Below are 21,634 nucleotides of genomic sequence, written 5' to 3'. Positions count from 1 at the left end.
TTTTAAAGCAGCTACTGAACTTAACCTATAGCAAATGCTTAGTCTGTCTATACATCCTAGTCCAAAAATAAATTGACACATTTTAGTAGGCTCTTGATCTATAGAAAAATATATGATGGAATATTTTTGTTTTATTAATAAGTCAATTAGACATTGATTATAACCCTGGCACCGTTGCAAGTTTTATTGTCACCATTCTGGCTAAGCAAGCTTATATGATGCCTTATATGTTGTAGCAGTTTTTGGTTTAATATTTGGAATTAATTTCTGAAACAGCTTAGGTTAAGCACTCAGCCTGTCATTTTTCTAAATCTGATACGATGGAATAATAAGTAGCTGAAATATTCTAGAGCTATATTACAAGCTTCAGTGATAACAGGGGTCCACGATTCATTTTCAAAGCAAAGTTTCTTTCCTAATATGTCTGATGTATCACTTTTTATTGGCAATTTTCATATCTGAGTTGGCAACCCTGCCATTTGTTTTTATTGTTTTCTTTTTGCGGAAAGGATAAACAAAACTAGTTCAGGCCCTTTGGTTGTTTATATCTTTAGCCAGTTACTACTGCTGCTGCCCTCCTTTGCTGGGTTCCTTTCTTGCCAATCTTTTCTTGGATACCTGATTTCTGAGCAGATGCTCCTTTTAATCTCATCTCATCTTAATTTTAAATATTTATTCATCAAATGTTTCCAGTCTCCAGTAAACTAGGAATTGGTTTTTGTATTGCTTTTGTGGCACTCGTTGGATTGTGGTCTTATAATTTACATGTCTGTCTCCAAATTATTCTTAGCTCAAAGAGGGCAAGGATTGTATTTTTGTCATCTCTACAGAACCAGACTTTCAGCACAAAACTTAGCATAGTCTAAATACTCAATAACTTTTGGTTGAATAAATAAGCAATTATAGAACATGACTGCAGAACTGGAATCTTAATGGATAGAAATTTAAGAAATTAAGACCACAGAGAATGGAATAACATTGTATTATTGGTTCAGAGACAATTACATTAAAAGAGTTACCATTTTCAGAAGGAATCAGGGTCTTCCTATTCTTTCTTTGTCTCTTTAGATAAGTCTGATTAGACTGTGCATTATGACACATAAAAATTAAAGTCACCAGATCAAAATTCTTTTTTCTAATTCTTCAAGAATGTCCATCCACATTCATGTGTGACCTAATACGCCTTGCTTTCTTTTCCATGGTTTTCTCTCTTTTCCTGACTCTAGACTCTTAATTCTATATCTTACTCAAGCCTATCTCCTTTTCTGATGATGCTTTTGATATCTTTTATTCAACTTACTGCATTTACTTCAGATTCTCCCACTCTTTTTCTGTTCTAGCTTTTCTTTTGTGTTTTTTATTCCTTCTCTTAGTTTCAGCAAATGCACAACTCAGCTCATAGATTGTCTCTGAGTCACTACTTCATCTCTCAAGTTTGTTTTCAAACTAGAAGCAAAGGAAGGGAATTCAAGTGATCAAATATAACTGTGCTATTGGCTTATTTCCCTCATAGCTCAGTCAGTAAAGAATCTGCCTGCAATGAAGGATACCCAGTTTTGATTCCTGTGTTGGGAAGATACTCTGGAGAAGGAAATGGCAACCCACTCCAGTATTCTTGCCTGGAGAATCCCATGGGCAGAGGAGCCTGGCAGGCTGCAGCCCACAGGGTCAGAAGAGTTGATATGATTTAGTGACTGAACCACCACACTGGGTTACTTAAAGCTCGGAACCTGCATTCCTGTAATGGAATCCTATCTATGAGTTTTTTCCAAACTCAAGTATGATCTGTATGTTTAACAAATAACGTACTTTGGTCCTAACTTTTTTTTTTTTTTTTTTTGGTGCCAAACCAGTAAAATCTATGCCTGTAAAATTATAGGAAGGGTCAGAAAAGATGACTACAGAACCATATTTTAGGCAAATCCCTCCAATTAATGTATATACCTCTGTAGAAACTAAAGAACAAGATTCTATATGATCTCTCAGATAGTAGTGAAATACTTATGAGTCCTGAATCAGAAAGTCTGACAGTAATTCTCAGCTATGCTCTTTACTTGCTGATGAATTTTGACAAGGTGTGCACTTTTTTTGTATGTCATTTGCCTCATAGGATTGTGGAGAATATAGATACATAAATTCATGTGAATTCCTTCATTGTTACATAAAAGGTACTCAATTAAATATGAGTTATGAACCGACTCATTGGAAAAGACCGTGAAGCTGAGAAAGACAAAGAGCAGGAGGAGAAGGGGGTGACAGAGAATGAGATGGCTGGATGGCCTCACCGATTCAATGGTTATGAGTTTGAGCAAATTCTGAGAAAGTGAAGGACAGGGAACCCTGGCATGCTGCAGTACATGGGATCACAAAGAGTCAGACACAATTTAGTGACTAAATAACAGCAACAGCCCTTAGTATTACAATTTTCCATATGACCCAGCAATCCCACTTTTGGGCATACACACTGAGGAAACCAGATCTGAAAGAGACACGTGCACCCCAATGTTCATTGCAGCACTGTTTATAATAGCCAGGACATGGAAGCAACCTAGATGCCCATCAGCAGATGAATGGATAAGGAAGCTGTGGTACATATACACCATGGAATATTACTCAGCTGTCAAAAAGAATTCATTTGAATCAGTCCTAATGAGATGGATGAAACTGGAGCCCATTATACAGAGTGAAGTAAGCCAGAAAGATAAAGAACATTACAGCATACTAACACATATATATGGAATTTAGAAAGATGGTAATGATAACCCTATATGCAAAACAGAAAAAGAGACACAGAAATACAGAACAGACTTTTGAACTCTGTGGGAGAATGTGAGGGTGGGATGTTTCAAAAGAACAGCATGTATACTATCTATGGTGAAACAGATCACCAGCCCAGGTGGGATGCATGAGACAAGTGCTCGGGCCTGGTGCACTGGGAAGACCCAGAGGAGTCGGGTGAAGAGGGAGGTGGGAGGGGGGATCGGGATGGGGAATAAGTGTAAATCTATGGCTGATTCATATCAATGTATGACAAAACCCACTGAAATGTTGTGAAAAAAAAAAAAAAAAAAGAAGCATGTATTAAACATCTTTTAAACAAAAAAAAAAATAAATAAATAAAAAAAAGAAAAATGTTTTTGATCTATTCTCTAGAATTGTTCTGAAGCAATTTTCTAGACCAACTATAACAGTACTGGCAAGAAATATGCTTCCTAATTCCTACAAAAATTTTCCAAACTTTAATTTGCAACTGTGCTTTCATACTGTTGGACAGATACTGGTGTGTCTGAAATCAGAGGTCTTAAAAAAAAAAAAGTGAGAGATCAGTTATTAATAGAGTTTGCTTCTTGGACCAAACTGCTTCAAAAATTACCTCTAACAAAAATAATATTTTTCTGTTCTCTGAATGTAATTAGAACTTTTAGCAGCTGAATAATATATTTACATTAACATCATTATTTCCTAATTTAGCCCAGTCCTATGCCATCAAATTTATACCTTCTTAATAATTGTAAGGTCTATTCACTCCAAGGTGATCTCCACTTTATCTCTACTTGTGAGAATGAAGCTGTATATTATTGACAGTGATCTGTATTTCCACTTTGAAGAGGGAGAAAAAGAGAAAAGAATCCCAAATTAAATGTAAATTAAATGGAAGAAAATATATGGTAACGGTAAGAGTAGAAATAAATGAAATAGGAAAAAATAAAGAAAAATGAAAACCCAAAGTTTGGTTATGTGAAAAGATTAATATTATTGAAAAATCTTATCATTAGCAAGATTAAAAAAAAAAAAAAAACAAGGGGAGGCACAAGCTACCAATAACTGGAATGAGCATATAACCAATGATCCTATGGACATTCAAAACAATAGAGAAACATTATAAACAATTTGATATAAATAGGCTTGACAATCTTATTAAATAGAGTCCTGGGAAACAGAGCTACTTAAAATGATAAAAAAAAATGTAATCTGTTAAAAGGAACTGAAAATTATTAATACATCCACAAAGAAACCTATAAACCCTGCTAATATTACTGTGAATTAAACAGTGGCTGACTTTATTTTTGGGGGCTCCAAAATCACTGCAGATGGTGATTGCAGCCTTGAAATTAAAAGAAGTTTACTCCTTGGAAGGAAAGTTATCACCAACCTAGACATCATATTAAAAAGCAGAGACATTACTTTGCCAACAAAGGTCCATCTAGTCAAGGCTATGGTTTTTCCAGTAGTCATGTATGGATGTGAGAGTTGGACCATAAAGAAAGCTGAGCACAGAAGAATTGATGCTTTTGAACTGTGGTGTTGGAGAAGACTCTTGAGAGATCCTTGGACTGAAAGGAAATCCAACCAGTCCATCCTAAAGGAGATCAGTCCTGAATATTCCTTGGAAGGACTGATGTTGAAGCTGAAACTACAATACTTTGGCCACCTGATGTGAAAAGCTGACTCATTTGAAAAGACCCTGGTGCTGGGAAAGATTGAGGGCAGGAGGAGAAGGGGACGACAGAGGATGAGATGGTTGGATGGCATCACCGACTCAATGAACATGGGTTTGGGTAAACTCCGACAGTTGGTGATGGACAGGGAGGCCTGGCATGCTGCGGTTCATGGGTTTGCAAAGAGTCAGACACGACTGAGCGACTGAACTGAACTGAATACCAAATATTTAGATTTCCAATTGTATACAGACTTTTACAAAAATGAAGAAACAAATACTATCATTTCATAAGGGTATGATATCTTTATGCAAGTTTTTTCACACCTCATTTTCCTCACCCCAAAAATGTAAAATTGATATCTCACAGAATTCTTGGGAAGATTAAAGAAATAGCATGCCAATATGGTTGTTATATAGGCCTGGAGCACATTTGGTACTGTTTAATTTGAATTTTTATCTGCAAGTCTATTCAGATAGGAAGAATAAGACACCTGTAAACAGTACCTATGTTTGAGTTTTTATTTAAACATTTTGGTAGGCATATTGACAACAATTGATTAAAGTATTTTTCTCATGTAGTATAGTATAGTTATATACTCCTTTACATAGCTCCTTTATCTTCTTTAGGAAAAACTAATAAAATTTTTTTTTCCAAAAGTTTGATATCTTCATTTTATTTTTCACAAAAATAATGAAGCATTTATCGAAGCTGTCTTTGCTTACTTCTTTCAGTCATATATTTGACTATATTTATTCATTTTCAAGGCATTGAGACGTTTGACTTGTGGTAATTTAGGACTCCTGCTGATTTTACTTCTAGTCAGGTTTCCATTCATGATTTTTTTCCTGTTATGATTAAAATAAAGAGTCCAGAGCATTAAGCATATGTAGTTCAGTGATTTTCTTTACTCATCTTTCTTCCCTCACATCTGGATAGAAGGAGCAGCTCTTCCTCACCATATGCTTTTGCTTGGTTTGTTTTTCTTAATTGTCCTGAATCCATTTTTGGCTAGAATAAGCATACTCACATACATAGATATAGAGAGAGAAACTTTAAAGTATTAACACTTTCACTGATATATGGTAAACACTAGGATACCAAATTGTCTGCAAAATATTTACTATTGCTGAAGTTCTTTGAAGTGTATACATAATGAACCCACTCCAGAAAGATACAGACATTATAGCTGGCTTCTATTCTCTCTACTAGCTATTTCCAGTTGAATGTACATATCTATAATTGTTTGTCAATGTCTTAAGTTAGATTATTATAGACAAAATGGCCTCCTTGGTAATTTTCTGTAAGTCCCCTAAAAACTCAAGAACATTGAAAAAGGATTTTGACATTTTTGTTCCTTCTATGAAAAAAATCTATAGCATAATGTTGTATATAGATTGTACCTCTTTTAATATTGTTATTATTGCCTTCATTACTAATAATTTTCTCCCATGAGGTTGAATGGAAGGAATAAAGGAGAAGTGAACTTGAAATTTCACCAAAGATGAGAGTACATAGCCCATAATGTGCCTTTTCATATTTGATTTAATTCTCACAGTAAAACTTAAAAGGCAAATATTATTGACAGTTTCATAGCAAAAAAAAATGTGGTACAGAGAAGTCAGTCAATTTGCTTAAGATCACACAACCTTTAAAGTGCAGGATCAAGATTCAAAGTTAGGCCTTTTGACTCTGGAGTTTATAATACTTTCCTCTAAATCACTACTTGTTTGAAGGACTTTGAACAAATGATACTGAATTATAGTAGACCCAGCAATAACACTTTGTTTCATGCTGTGTCAAATGACTATCTTTGTGATATATAAAACAACATGACATAACTGTCATATAGTCATTTTAAAATATTTTTAAAGCCACCACAAAATTGCTTTTCATACTTTCTATTGTGAATAATGACAAAGACATTAACTTTTGAAGTGTTAAATTACATGTATACCCATGCTGTGTGTACATTCGTGTAAAATCTGTTTTATGTAAAATAGATAATACATAGATCTAATATATTTCAGATGGCATTGTTTTCACTAGATTGAACTGTCATCTGTTCTAATAACATGAAACTCTTACTCTACTGCAGTATCACAAACATCTACACTATGTTTTTCTGACAAGCTATATTTTTAAGTTTCATTCTTGAAACTTCAAAAATTGATACCAATTCTTTTCAAGACAATGTGTTCAACACAGTGCAGCAAGCATTGCTTTTATTTTTCCCTTGTAGCGTGAGTAGAAGAACCCCAGGTGATATAGTTCTGATATAAACTATCTCTGCTCATAACTCAGAAGCTTATAGAATACTTTGATAGTTATGCAAACATGTTAGATTTGAGTCAAAAATTGTCATGGCATATATCCATGAATACGTTCATATTTGAGAACTATATTTTCTTCTCTACAATTCAGGATTTTAAATACTGTGGTTCCTGCTTCAAGTCTCTTTAAAAAAATTCTCTTATTTTTAAGTATGTATGTAAGTATGTACGCACATATAGGTAATTATATAGTATTCTTTTACTCTGGGCAAAGTAGTATTTGTGATTCATTTTATGGAGACTACTGGTCTTTTATAAACTTTCTATTCCTGTTCAGTCTGACTGTCTGGACTAAAAATCATTTATGCCTTTATTTTGTTACTCAGCTTAATCCAAATGTAAACTAAAAAATTATCTGAAATATTAACACAGAGAACACATGAAATTTAAATTTATAAAAATGTACCTATTTTAAAGTGAATATTTATAAAAATGTACCTTAGTTTTTCACTAACATCTCTATGTACATGAAACAAATACATAATCACCTATATTTGTACATATAAGTGTGTGTGCGCTCAGTCACTAAGCCAAGTTCAACTCTTTACGACCCCATAGACTATAGCCTGCCAGGCTCCTCTGTCCACAGAATTTTCCGGGCAAGAACACTGGAGTGGGTTGCCATCTCCTACTCCAGGGGATCTTCCTGACCCAGGGAGGAACTCACGTCTCCTGCCTCTCCTGCACTGGCAGGTGGATTCTTTATCACTATGCTACCTGGGAATCCCACATATATACATACACATGTATAAGTTAGCTATGAATGCTAATATTTGCTAATATTTATCTTGTAACTACTATGTTATGGGCATAAATTGAGATTATGTAGAGCAGAAATTTATGTAATTTGGAGGGACTTTCCTGGCAGTCCAGTGGTTAAGACTTGGCACTTCCAATGCAGGGTGTGACTTCAATCCCTGGTCAGGAAACTTTGGATCCCACAAGCCATATAGTGCAGCCAAAAAAAGAAAATAGCGAAGTAATAAGTATGTAGTTTGGGAAACCTTCAAAAAAATACAAAGTAACAAGTATAAAATAAAGTATTAAAGTGAATATTTATTAGAATAAGAAATAATTACTAGTTATATATTTTAAAAAATAAAGCAAAGACATAAAAGATGCCAAATACAGAAAAAATATTTTATTAAAATATCTCTAAAATCATATTTTTTTCTGGTTACTTGTTATTTGACCATCTCTTCCTATGACAATGGTTTTGTCATTTATTTATAAATAGAATAGAAAGATAATTCAATCTTCCTATTAGGTTTTTTTTTTTTGGTCTGAGAATTTTAGAAAAGATTCTCTTAGCCTCACTATTTGTGGTAAAGCCATATAACTTTTTGCATTTCTGTCCAAGTTAAGAAAACTTTTTCCAGGTTTCTTTCATATATTGTAAGATTTCTGAGTTTTTCAGGTATTCTTTTGGAGTGACTCATGTTCAACACTTTGAATTGACAGTACTCTTTAGACAATTTGTCATTCATGTCTCCTCACTGCAGTGGCTTATTATGAATATGTTATCTTTGTCAATACCAATATTTTGTGTGAAATCAGTAAAAAATTAAATATTTTCCAATGTGAAAAAAATATTTGTTAGTTAGATTAGCAAATAATTCAAGACTACTTTATTTCTATTCAAAATGTATCTTCCACTCAGTGAATTACTGACTTTAGAATGATCTAAAAAAAAAGATTCATTGGAAAAGACTCTGATACTAGGAAAGATTAAGGGCAGGAGAAGAAGTGGGAGACAGAGAATGAGATGGTTGGACGGCATCACTGAATCAATGGACATGAGTTTGAGCAAATTCTGGGAGATAGTGAAGGACATGGAAGCCTTTCAAGGTGCAGTCCATGGGTTCACAAAGAGTCAGAAAGGACTTAGTGACTGAACAGCAACAAAAACTTTCACTTTACTTCTCATTGCTAGAATAATTTCTACTGATTTTGTATATAACAGATAGAGAAATTATTTTGTTGTATAATTCACTTGAAACTGTATGTCCTTCTTTATCATGTATCAATGTATTTCTGACAGGAGGAAAAAATCCATTAACTTGGACTCTGAAAACCTGAGTTTTTTACTTATTTGTTTGGCAATTGAAAGAATTACTCAGTAATTTGCTTTTGGCTTTGTATGTTTCAATTCTCAATTTCCTTCCATTCTCCACATACTTCTTTTGCATTCAGAGAATATTTTCCATATTCAGACTCCATCTCTGGTCCTGCTTCTTTAGGGTCAAAATGCTGGATTAGTTTTTAGAGTGAACAGAAGCAATAGTTTTCCTGGAAGCCATTTCAGCGGTTTCATTATTAACATATCTACCATGATTTCTGTGACTAACTATAGAGAAAATGACTACAAATCAAAAGAGTATATCCCTGGAACATAGACACAGTGTAATCTCAATTCATATTTCAATATCAATTCAACATACTTGTAGTGGACTCTCTCAGCAATAGCTGTAACACTAATGCTATCATAGAAAATAGAAAAGGTATTGATATTCATAGATAAACCTTTTTGCTGTTGTTTGTTTCAAATTTTCCAAAAATCATAACCATCAGAACACATTTCCAAGGCCTCCTTAATGTATTTGATGTGTATAATATTCATGATAACCTTACTTTCTAGTGCAGTTTCAAATAAGTTATTTAATTGAAGAATAAAAGAAATTTTTGACATATGAACAAGTTTAGTCTCTAAAATAAGAGGAGAAACTAAGAAAAAAGAGATGAATGCTTTCTTTAGAGTACAGGTAGAACCTAGGCAACTTAAATCAGAAGTTTTCTTTCCTAACCCTCTCAAGCACTTTTTTTTTTTTTTTTTTGCATAGGCAAATGTGACTTTAGGCGTCACTGTTTCTAATTGGTCTTGCATCTGATCAGCTTACCCAGTGACTGTTTTAAACTTCATTGGATTTTTATTCGCCTTACTCACAGAAAACTAAATGATGTGTAAGGCCTGAATGTGACCTTATCCTAGTTAATTGTTTTGTCTTGAATAGAGGTAACTAGAATAGTAGCAGACACAAAGCTAATTCAGTTAAAAGCAAAATCAATGTTAGGATGCATTTTGATATATTTTAATGTGAATAAAGAAGTTATAGCCATATGCATCTACACAGATAAACCTAATAAAGATAATATTCATCATTAAGAGGAAATTGCAAAAGGTTTTACACAGCGTGATTCTATTTACAAAGTTAAAAATATACAGTGTGTGTGTATGCGCTCTTGTGTGTGTTTGAAGAAAGCAAGAAGATGAAAATGCTATCATAAATTCAGGGTAATGTTTACCTTAGGTGGTGTGTTTCCTTGGAATCAGAATGGCACAAAGGGAACACCACGGTAATTGGTGTTCTTTATTTTATTGTTCTTTGTTATGTCTTTGAAATGCATTTAAATATCTTTAGTTATAAAATATTTAATTAAAACAATTAACACATTTCAGTGGGATTTGAAATAACCAGGTAAGTAGTAGAATAGTTTCTGGTGGGAAAGACCAAGCCAAAAAAATAGCAAAATAGGAGAAGAACTGGGTGAAGTTGGAGGCTTGAAGAAAAAGTATTCAGGCTAGACATTGTTATTCTGAAGATGGCTTCATACAAAAGCACATCTAAATGTAGGTCAGAATGAGTGACCTATTTCAACATGTGTTGAAAAAGCCAACTGAGGTAAAAACATCGATGGACAGTGTTCAAGTTGAGCCGAATATCTTCAATACAGAATGAAATAAGAATGGCTCTGTGATTAATACTGTCGAGGTAAGTGTTTGAGGGCAATTCAGGGAGCCAGAGAGTTGATACTGTAATGTCTGGCAGCATTTCAGACTTTCTCAAAAGATACATGCCAAACTTTTACTGTCAGCCAGAAATTGTACCAGGGCCTGTACTAAAATATTGAGTAAAAAACTACATGGATACTGTGATTTTCAAAAGTATGAATTCTTTTGCCCTTCAGGAATCATGCTTCAGAGTAAGAGATGGAGAACATGATAAAAATCTTGTTTCTAAAATACTGGGGCAGATAAAATAATCCAGTTTGGCAAAATTGAGTTATAGACTGGACATCCCAATTACAGGGCAGTTATTATTAAAAACTCAACAGTTGAGGACTAGGAATTTAAGCTAGAATTTCATTCTTTGGTGAAGTCAGGTAAGACGATCAGAGAAACAACAACAATGTGATAAATGAAGAAGGAAAACTTCTTTGAGTTTATAAAAAAGTTGATACCATCTGGGATTAAAACAAAGTAGAATAGGTTGTCATAAAAGACATGTAGGAATGAAATGGTTTTCTTTGATAAAAAAGAGTAATTATACTACTTACATATTTTCTGTGTAATAATGAGGGTGGAGCAGGAGAGTTGAGAAAATGTAACAGTGAACTGAAACCAACTTGGTTTAAAAATTGTAAAACTTTGAAGTGAAAAAACCAATTTTATCAGTATCATAAATGAAAAGATCAGCTTAGCAATATTCGATGTAAAATTAGCTGGATATTTCAAGTGAACCACAAGTTAAAAACAATGTTTTATTCATGAGACCATGGAATCAGGTCCACAGTGTCAGTAGTCACATCTGCCTCTGTGATAGATAGATATTTTTTTCCTCATGACTATTAATATAGGGATTTTTGGGGTCATGCTGTTGATATACTAAAAGTTCATCTCATTAAGTGCTGTGTGAGGCTATTATAATAATCTAGCATAGTTTCTGGTACATAATTTGCCAATATTTCTTTGTACTTTCTTGTCTACTGTTCACATTTCTCTGCCTGGCTCTGTGCCCATGGTAGCTGATCTTTATGGATTGTGTCAGTGAGCATTCTGCTTCTGGTTTCTGATTGTATTTAACTAATAAGAGGTATCAATAGGAAATCAGAAGGAAGGAAGATAGATGAACAGCCCATTTAGTTTCTAACTCCCTCCAACTGGGTCACTTCGGTCTCAAACAACCCTCTCCTACAACTAAAACTGTGCTCATGGGGTAGCAGTAACCACTCTATCCTCCCGTCCCTTTCAGGCTACAGGAGGTAAGAACTCTCCTCTGTTGCAAGCCCTGGAGTGCTTCACCAATTCTTATCGGTTTTATATAATGCTACCCACCCTTTGTAACAGTACCTTTTAAACACTCCTCAGGTATCCACTTGTGAGTGATATCTAATTCTTTCTAGAACACTATTTGTTACACAAAATAACCAAAAGTTATTTGAGAGAATTTTATTTTTAAGATTAAATGAGATAGTTAGCCCAGTTTATTTGCATTGGTCAGTCTACACTTGAGGTAACGAGCTCTAAAGATTGAGTGCAACAGAAAAGCTGTGTAATGTGGTGGGTGAAAGAAGGGACCACAGAGCCCCTGACTGACATGCCCCTAAAGCAAAGACAAAATTTTACTTTTAAAATTTATTATATTTCCTTTGATAAAAGGCAAAATATTTTTAATGACTATAATTATCCAGTGATAAAATGACACCCCTTTGAAGTAATGCATACCTTTTCATTGGAAATGTTCAAGCAGAGGCCCGATTACCATTGTCAGTGCTATCTGAGGAATATTCCCACATTAGATACAGATTGAACTTCATGAGTTCTGAGATCTCTTATTACCCTGAGTTTTTTGTTTTTTTTTTTAAGGGACCATTTTCATGTTCTTCTATAACAGACTACTGAAATGTGGGAGCGTGCTCTCAATAACTCTAATCATAATATGATGTAATTTAAGCCTTTGAGCATAAAAATACAATTCCCAGGTTACACAGTTGCATGATTAGAGACATTACAATACCTCATAGTTTTCCATATCATTGTGATTCTTAAAAAAATTAGTAGACTATATTACATTATATTAAGAGAGTATAGAGACCAAGACATGGAAGATAGTTGGAAGTTTTCAGGTATATTTAAGGAAAAGGGAGAGGAAAAAATTTAATGTTTTTATTATACTATTATAAAGTCATTGATTTCATATATTGGTTTTAAATATTTGCCAGGTTAATAGTGATTTTCTAAAATTTGAATTTTAATTACACTTAGTTTTTTTTTTTCCCCTTGTCTTTAAAATATGGACTCCTTTCTCCTTGTAACTAATTATTTTAAACTCTATATGTCAAAGCCAAGAAACACAAGTTCAGCGTAAGTTTTGAACAAGTATATTTTTAACCTCCTGATTTAGGAAGGAAACCTGCCTTATCTTGCTGTCAAAAGCAACATTTTTTTTTCTGGGTTTATGCAGTGAACTTATGAAACAATTCAATATCACCTAAATCACTGGGGCTTGCTCCCATCAAGTTGAAAATCACATTTTATACAATGGCACATTCTTTCAAAAAGTGAGAAAACAATGATCTTGCCTTATATATGGGAACAGTCTTAAGAAATGCTTATCAGTGAAAGAGATTGCTTTGTCTAATTGCAGTTATAAAACCTATCAGGCTCTTAAACATCTAAAAAAAGGAAAGGTAGACAGGTTTACCTGTAGAGATAGGGTGAACTTTCTCACTGGGTGGTTCCCTTTGCCTTGTGAAAATCAGGTTGGAGCGGTCTGGAATTGCAGCGGTTTAAAACTAAAGCATCTCTTTCATTACTTAACTCAGTGTCCCTGAAAGACAGTCTTGTGTGATATGTTCTCTGTGAGTGCTAATTTATGATTGGCGTTTTGATGGAAAGCTGTCAGGTGGCCTTCTTTCTCTTTACTTCCTCTACATTGATTTATTGGTAGGAAGAAGATGCAATTGCAGTGGCAACTTTTTCCATTTAGGCTTCACAGATATAGTGCACACAATTCCCAATGATTAAACAGAATTCAGCTGACATACCACTGGCCAGCAAGCTTTCATTACTGAATCATGAAGAGGAGATGACACAATTTTTAATGGCATTGGCTTTTTCTTTCATGGATATTTAGGTCACAAGTGAGTACAATTTTGGCAGCTCCAACCTTATCCCCATTTGGACATATAAAATCATCTAATTTGGCACCCCAAATGTCAGACCTTGATAGGCAGCTTTAGTTTCAGAGTGATGGATGATCAAAATGGGAAGTCGATTACAAGCCAAGTGTGTTCAGAAAAATGTGCAGGGAAAACTTCAGGTAACTTACCTATACCTGATGCTTGGTGGGAATAAATATTATGTTTAATCATTTTTCACAGAAGGAATGAATCAAACAGATGTTAACATATAGATAACAAGACCATACCACTGGACCTTGTCTCTACTCCTATTATTTAGTCCATTTGTGTTTCTGCCTAAGTGCTTTTAGTTACTGGCAGAGCCAACAAAGGTATTGACCTAAGATGAGTAGAGGCAGAATTTAGGGGCACATGTCTTTGGCAATTCAATTTGATTTGATTCAAGTCTGTTAGTGCAATATGAACCAAGATCATGGGAATTGAATTCAAGGAAAGTGATCCCTGAGTTTCTGTTGCTGCCTTGGTCTCAAGTGCTTAACCAGCTTACATTATAAAATATTAGATATGTAAATTTAAGGAGATTTTCTTGAAAATTAAAATTAATATTTTTGACCACTTGGAGCTTGCCAAGTAATTTTCTCAGGCATCTAGTTACCCACAGAGATTTTAAGCAAGTAGGCCTTATTCTTTGTTTCATGGTAAGAATATTGACAGGCCATTGAAAAAATTTTTTAAGTGTACACATTTTAAAAATTATAGTTTAACAATATGATTCAACACAGACTTTTTGGGCAGCTGCTGTGTTCAAGTTCTCTGATAGGTATGGAAATAAAGGATAACAGTTTTTTTTTTCATTAATTTTAAACTGGAGAATAATTGTTTTACAATGTTGTATTGGTTTCTTCCATACAACAATATGAATTAGCTATATGTATACATATATCTCCTCTCTTGAGCCTTCCTCCCACCCACCCTAAGGGTAACAATTTTAACTAGGTAAATAGTTTTTCTTTTTCCCTCAAGGAAAGCATGAATAATTGTAGTATTAAAAAAAATGGTATCAGTTCTATAATATACAACCTGAATGCTCTGTTTTAAAAGAGGAGAAAAATTATTTCCATGTATTTACATACCAACTCATCTAAACCCATTTTTTTTCCCCCCGTGAGCATTGAGGAAAATTCCACAGAGTTGAGCCTAGAAGAGAAAGAACTAGTTCCTACTTGGATGCTAAGGTGATTTTAACCTGTGAAAAGATAGCCAGGTTGCAATGATTAACTAGAATACTCCAATAGTAATATGCATGAATATAGGTTTATATGAGAAAAGTTTCCCTCCATCAATCCATCCAAAGAGATATGTGGTTCAACATTGTGGATGTTATCTCCAAAAGACTTAGTCATCTAAGTAATTAGTGGACAAAGCCCTGTCCTTTATAGGCCAAGTAAATATCATTAGATTAAAAAAAAGTGGCATTAATAATCTCAACTCTAGTTTTCACAAAGGTAAATGAGCATATGAATAATATGTTAACTGAGAAAATGAGGGAAACTGGCTTCAGTTTCTAGGTCAAAGATAATTAGGAAAAAAGGAGAATTTATGACTTTAAACGTTAATACATTTGTTTTTTATATGGGATTAATAGTGAATTCTTTTGAAACATGCTAAGATTCTATTGGGAAGGAATAAAGTCATATGTGGTCTAAAACGTGAAAAGTTTATAATCCCCTTTCGGTTATCTAGTCCCTGGTTAACATAGTAGAAGAAGAATACTGAGGTCAAAGGCAGTTAACTTAGAACCATATTAAATGGTTAGAAAAATGCCCTTTCCATGATGCTCCTGTACCTTTCTTAACATTAGCCTAGTTAGACTGGACAGCTTTATAGTGGAAAACAGAAGCAACTAAAAGTGTTCAATACTAATCAAGTCATACAAATAGAAATTGACCAAAAACCTTTACGTGCAAAGATGATCCCAAAGCTAGCAACCATAACAACCACCATAACCACAGCCAAATCACACTGGAGAGGTAGCTAACCTTGATCCATATAGGTTTCAGGGAGAAATGCCATTGCCTGGTAGTACTTCTCAAAATTGGAGAAACCCAAGTTCCTGTATTTTGATTAAAGACAACTGAGTGCAAACCTCCACAGGAAGAAATAAACACTTCTTTCCATCTAGTTATATGGATTAAATATTTATTTAGATCTACTTATTGCTACCAAGTGTTAGATATTACCAAGTGTTAGCACCATTTTTGTGTAAGGGTTCTGATTTTTCTTTATTTTAGTATTTGTTTTCTAGATTTTTATTTTGTAATGATGCTGTTTTTCATTTACAGTCAACAATATATTAATAATTCAACTCAGTGTTTCTAAGCACCTACTGTATTCAAGTTATCTGCTAACATTTAATACCTGCTGGAAACTATGCCAAAGATAAAAGATACAAGGGTAAAAGTTTTCCTCCTTAAATCAGTTTCCACTCGAAAGCATGCCTCTTTTATAATACTGTGAATTGTAAGCAAGTAGATGGAGAGAGAGGAAAAAGAGATTACAAAGGCCTCCTTTTGTTTGGACAGTAGGCAAAGGTCTACCAGGTCTTACCCTTTTTTTCTGCTACCAGTAAGCAGATCCTAGGCATTCTTCCCTAGAATTACATTGTTTGTTTTTTTTGTTTTTTGTTTTTTTGGTATGTAACCTCTGCTCTCAAAGCAACTCATCTTAAACTTGGTATTCTTGAATGCCACAATGACTTACAACTAGAGTGAGACTAATGTATATATAAAAGTTGAAGATTAGTTACATATTAGGTAAATTAGTATAAATTAGCAAGTTAATTTCAATGAAAATGGCTTTGATTTTTAATCAATAAATCCGACTTCTAAATCCCTTCAAACCAAGTATGGTAGGCAGATTTCTAAAGACAGCACCTGCTAGATTTCTATGCCCTGGTTATTCAATTAAACACTAACCTAAGTACTATGTTGAAGAGACTTTACAGAAACAATTAAAACCTAAATTCATTTGATCTTAAAATAAAAATATTATCATTGTAAACCTGAGCCTATTGAGTTACTCTTTTCAAAGCAGAGTGTTTTTTTCTGACTGGTAGCAAAAGAAACAGTCAAAGATATGAAGCATGAAGGGATGGCTTTGAAAATGGAGGCGCTACATGCCAATGAATGTAGCAATGCTAGGATTCTAATGTAGCCCCAGGCCCACAGGTTAGCAAGGAAACAGACAACTTAGTTCTACAACCATGAGGAACTGAATTCTGTCAACAACGTCTATGAGCTTGGAAGTGGATTCTCCACCAGAAACTTCAGAAAAGCTCTCAGAGCAGCCAATAGGCTGAGAAAGAAAGCATCAATCAATAGCAAGCTAGTTTCTGACCTACAGAAGTTTGAGAAGATTTTTTAAGCCACTAAGTTTGTAGTAGTTTGTTATACATCAGTAGGAAACAAATATACCAGGGAACAAATACACACTGTTCATTAAATTAGAAATGCTGAAAGTTAGTCTCCTCATTTACAAAAAAGAGAGAATTATGGTACATACAGGTTTATTGTGATACCTGAATAGATGAGGAAAAAGTGCTTAGTATAGACTGAAATCTAATGCAAAGATCATTGTCATTATTCATAGACCATCAGCAGGGCATACATAGTGGTATTTGGCATCTAGTTCTGGATATAGCTGTTGCTAATTTTCATAATGATTAGTTGTATATTCCATTATATTCCTGCTTTGGTGTCCTTTCGAGAAGTCCTATAGGATTCCCATATGTCTCTTTTCGCCTTCAATTAGTTTTATTTAAGGGTCTAACAAGTATGCACATTAAAAATTTTAATCTCCTTATTGCATTATTCTTTAAAAAATTTTAATAGTGATTTTGTCCATTTCTGTTTGGGTAATTAAGGATACAGTCCTGTTTTTCTGTATCTTTAGCAGACAAATCAGACTTGTACAACCAGTTTATCATGAGACCTTCCACATTCATGCAAAGAAACGGACCAATCCCGCTTATATCTTTACACAGAAAGCTACCATGTGCACAGTTGACTTTGTGGAAGATGATTTTTCTCTCAAGTATACATTATAATGTTTCATGGGTTTCTGGTGTAGTGTACAAAAAAACAATGAGACTGTGATGATGATTACCTGATGTAGCAAGGACTATATATTCAAATTGGTATTTTGACTCCATGTGAAAAGTACATTTGGAAACTTTGGCAAGATTTTTTTTTAGTTTTCTTCCATAAATACTATATTCTACATATATGCCTTACAAAAACAGCATGCATGTTTTTATTATTGTAAATGTTGAATCAATCTGTTTTAATCTAAATTGGAAAACTGGAAAGTTATAAACATATGGATAAGTCTGTTTGAATTGAGCCAGAAGTGATGATCTTGCTCCTTGAGATAAAAGGAAATGATTCTCAATACAGACCCAATTCAGGACAGACAACTGACTTCATTCTTGTTCAACAAGTGGTTTTATCTATATCTATTATTTCCAGCAACATGTGACTAATTCCACTAACCCAAAAGCATTTTTAAAATCATGTGTGCTGAACTTCTATCCCAGCTATGAATAATATATCTACTTATAAATAATGCACTGGAAGTAACCCTTTATGGAATGAGGAGTAAATGTTGACCATTTGTATTTTCTCTTAAATTAATCTTGTATCTGTAAATTTAAACAGTCTCTAAATAGGAACAAAATATCTGAGTGCATTTAGAATGTCAAGTCTTAAACAAAATATTCCCATACAATCCCAAATGCCTCTCTATATTTTCAGAAACTGTCTGAGAAGATAGAGACACGTCTTCAAAAACTTTGTGACCTATAGAACTGGTAGACCTTTGAGAAATTGTGAAGTTATACCACAAAGAAGCAGAGATATATGAAGAATGCATAGACAGCAGGTCTGCACTATTCGCCAATTACTGTGTCTCAGATTGCAGTCTGGCCTTCATGTACAGCTTTGCTATGCCTCATATTACCTTTTATAGTGTGACAGTTTTGAAAAAAGTTGGCCTAAAAGTCAGTTAAATTTCCAACTGCAAGAACTCATTGATTTGACGAACTTATATCACTGAGCTTATTCTCTGATTTATTTATTTTGCACTGATTGGCAATCATTAATTCCATGTATTATTGAATTCCCTCTGGCAGCAGACTCAGTTTTCCAATTTGGAGGAGGCTAACTTACCCGTAAAACCTAGGACCCAGGATTATCCTGGTTTACATTAAATGGGAATGCAGTATTATGAGGCAGAAAATGTAAAACTAAAAGAGATTAGTAGAAATATTCCTCTTGAGCTTTTACATAGTCTAGTGGAAAAAGGACATAGCTATCATTTTCTTGACATCATGCCATGAAATTTTTCCTGTGTGTCTGAAACTAGGTGGTGATTAGTACTTTTTACCAATGTTTCTGTAAGTTTTCTTCTCTCTTTTTTTTTTCTGCTGCTATTTATACAAAGAAGTAAAACATATGCAAATAAAATTCAAAATATCAATTACTGATGGCCAGCCCTGAAATTGTAAAAGACAATGCTATATTTGATTATTCAAGCATTTCAGCTGCACTGACTGCTGTGGACCAATGCAGGAGAAATATCAGCTCAAGAGTTCTTCAGTTATTATTCATATTTCTTACTATTTGGAAAGTAAATGATTGATTAATTAGACCAACGAGGGAAGGAGAATGCTGTTGTCCTTTCCCAGCTGAGTTGCTGCTTACATTTTAGTCTGAATAAATGAGCAATTTTCACACAAGAGAAAATTTATCATTACACAAGAAAATCACATATAATAAGAAGATAAAAAAGAACTCTCCTTGACCATCATTGACACCATATAGAACATTTCAACCCTGGATAGTTTCATATATTGCTTGTTCACATAATTTTTTTGTTGAAAATTTATTTTCTATGTGGTAAAATGCTAATTTCTTTTTAAAAGTTTTATTGGATTATAGTTGATTTACAATGTTGTGTTAGTTTCATGCGCACAGCAAAGTGGATCAGTTATACACATGTCAACATTTTTAATGACATTAAAACTCTTTCACAGGCTAATACAAATCTATTTCTTTTCAAGATTTTATCAGCCATTTATTCCTTTCTCTGACTCTTCTGTAACTTGCTACCTCCCAAATGCCTCATTTACTTTGGACTGTCTCCCTAAAATATTTGCAAATGGTGTTTCTTTGATCTGTACTCTCTACCCATTTTTTCCCCACTTTTTTATGTGATAGTCTTAAACTACTATATCAAAATAAACCTTGAATACTCCTACCCATCTGAAGCTTTCTCTAATCCCTCATGGCAGAATTTTCTGGGTGATTGCACCATTTCTACAAGACATCCATCATTAGGATTATTCTGTATTATACACAGTTGTCCATTTTTCTGGCTCATTCATTAAAAGAAAGAAATTTTTACATCAGGGACTATATTTTATTAATCTTGTGTACTTTATTCTACAAATAAACCCTTTCTAACAGGAAGACATAAGATGCAAAGGTACAATTGCATAAGTAACAACAGGTATTTACTTCCCTTGTATCTCCTGATACAGTCCAGCGGGCCAGGGGACCCCACTCTGTGAAGTCATTGAAGGTCTTGGGATTTTTTCTTTCAATTTTTTTTTTTTTTTTAATTTTTTTATTAGTTGGAGGCTAATTACTTCACAACATTTCAGTGGGTTTTGTCATACATTGATATGAATCAGCCATAGATTTACACTTATTCCCCATCCCGATCCCCCCTCCCATCTCCCTCTCCACCCGATTCCTCTGGGTCTTCCCAGTGCACCAGGCCGGAGCACTTGCCTCATGCATCCCACCTGGGCTGGTGATCTGTTTCACCATAGATAGTATACATGCTGTTCTTTTGAAACATCCCACCCTCACATTCTCCCACAGAGTTCAAAAGTCTGTTCTGTATTTCTGTGTCTCTTTTTCTGTTTTGCATATAGGGTTATCGTTACCATCTTTCTAAATTCCATATATATGTGTTAGTATGCTGTAATGTTCTTTATCTTTCTGGCTTACTTCACTCTGTATAAGGGGCTCCAGTTTCATCCATCTCATTAGGACTGGTTCAAATGAATTCTTTTTGACGGCTGAGTAAAATTCCATGGTGTATATGTACCACAGCTTCCTTATCCATTCATCTGCTGATGGGCATCTAGGTTGCTTCCATGTCCTGGCTATTATAAACAGTGCTGCGATGAACATTGGGGTGCATGTGATTTTTCTATGCCTGCTCCATGGCTATGGGTGAAATTGTCTCCTGTCTTCTTTGCTTTCTGAAGAAAGGAAAAAGAGACAGTACTGGGAAAGAAGGTTTTTTAGAGATGACCTGGAAGTTACACACAATAAGCACATATAATAATGTATGCTCACATCTACTGGTTTAAATTCAGTCACAGGGCTGTACTCAACTACAAGATAGGATAGGAAATGTTATTCAGATGGTTAAACACCAAAAAAAAAAATTAAAACTTGATGTGTAGGATGGATTTTATTGATAAAATAAAGGAAAGGACAGGATAATGGATATAGGGGAATGATTAGCAGTCTTTCCCAATGTACATAAATAGAATATTTGGTGTATAATAGGAGGTCAGTGATAATTGTTGAATAAGTGAATCAAGGACTAAGTTAATGGAATTACATATAGAAATTGGCAAAAAAAAAATTGTATTTTTAAAGAAATATTAACTGTTGAGCAGATTCTATAGTTTAGAATTTGCAATATTTCATGTTTTACAATTATTGTGATTTCTTACAATAGGACTCATCTACATCTGCCAAACTTTACTTGCCAAAACAATAAGATCTCTCAAAACTGAAAGGGTTACTAAAACTGATTTTGTATTTTATTAGGGTGACCTACTTTAGACAGGCTATTGAACAT

This window comes from Cervus elaphus, chromosome 20 (genome assembly GCF_910594005.1).
Source record: "Cervus elaphus chromosome 20, mCerEla1.1, whole genome shotgun sequence".
Taxonomy (NCBI): domain Eukaryota; kingdom Metazoa; phylum Chordata; class Mammalia; order Artiodactyla; family Cervidae; genus Cervus; species Cervus elaphus.
Note: the sequence above shows the minus strand (reverse complement) of the source record.